Below are 1,118 nucleotides of genomic sequence, written 5' to 3'. Positions count from 1 at the left end.
GGAATATTTAAGAATTTTTAAAATTAATAATCCATACAAATCATAATATAAAGTAATAAATAATATTATTTATTTCAAAAATATATACGATTAATTAATTTTCTCATTAATTTAAAATAACCTTCATAAATATTAAACAATAAAATATATATAGAAATAAAAATATTTGAATATAGTAATATAAATATTAAAGAACATTTCATTGCATTTATGTATAGTCAACTTTTTTTACCTTCCTTTTCTGTCGTTTCAATAGTATATATAATGGACATGTAAGTCCTAAATCTCATAACAAACATAATATAAAAATAATATAAGGTGAAATCTTAAACAATGAGTTTCGTTTACGGCAAACAAATTTATCTTTTCTGGATTTTGTTCATTGCTTTGGTTATGTTTTCAGGTAATGAATATAAATTTGTTTTACCTTCCCAGTTATATAATTTATATAAAATTATTTAATTTAAGAATATTCATTAAAAAAACTAACTCAAGAATACACTTTTTAGCTGTAGAATCATCAAGTGGTGAGGACAGTTTTTTAGGTTTAAAATGTCAACCTGGAGATTGTCCATCTATTCCTCAATGCAATCAAAACTGCCTTGGGATGGGATATAAAACTGGTGGTACCTGTTATGGATTTTTTCCGAAGGTCGTTCGTTGTTGCTGTCATGAAAATTCAATGGAATAAATAAAATGCATGTTTTATGTATGTTTAGAATTCATAGTTTAAATAAAATGCATACTTTATGTATGTTTAGAATTCATAGTTTGTAAGAAATATATATTGTGTACAATTAAATAAATCCTTGAACTAGAATATAATCCTTGAAAATAATAAGGTTGAAATGCAATTCTGAATATTGTGTTGTTTATTCCATATACCTCTAGATCGAATATATAATACATTTACATGAGTATACTAAACTAGTTGTAAGAAGGCACAGTAACTTTGATCTTCAATTAGTGGAAACTGATTTCTAATATAGAAGATATCTCTTAATGCAGAAGATATTTATAATTGACCATAAGAACAGTGTTTTAAAAATCGGACCGAACATTAAATCGGTGAAGGTATTGGGTCATTGGTTTATTGGTCGAACTACTGTGTCACTAGT

At 25.1% G+C, this 1,118-nt stretch overlaps 1 long non-coding RNA gene across 1 annotated transcript; it reads left to right on the top strand.

Annotated features, from left to right (window-relative positions):
• The first annotated feature begins 296 nt into the window (after positions 1 to 296).
• On the top strand, positions 297 to 854 carry LOC131618438 (uncharacterized). The gene is made up of 2 exons (XR_009288848.1): positions 297 to 403; positions 510 to 854. It is a non-coding gene; the product is annotated as an uncharacterized LOC131618438 (long non-coding RNA).
• Positions 855 to 1,118: the final 264 nt, after the last annotated feature.

Source organism: Vicia villosa, linkage group LG7 (genome assembly GCF_029867415.1).
Source record: "Vicia villosa cultivar HV-30 ecotype Madison, WI linkage group LG7, Vvil1.0, whole genome shotgun sequence".
Taxonomy (NCBI): Eukaryota; Viridiplantae; Streptophyta; class Magnoliopsida; order Fabales; family Fabaceae; genus Vicia; species Vicia villosa.
This window is presented reverse-complemented; position numbering and strand designations above follow the sequence as displayed.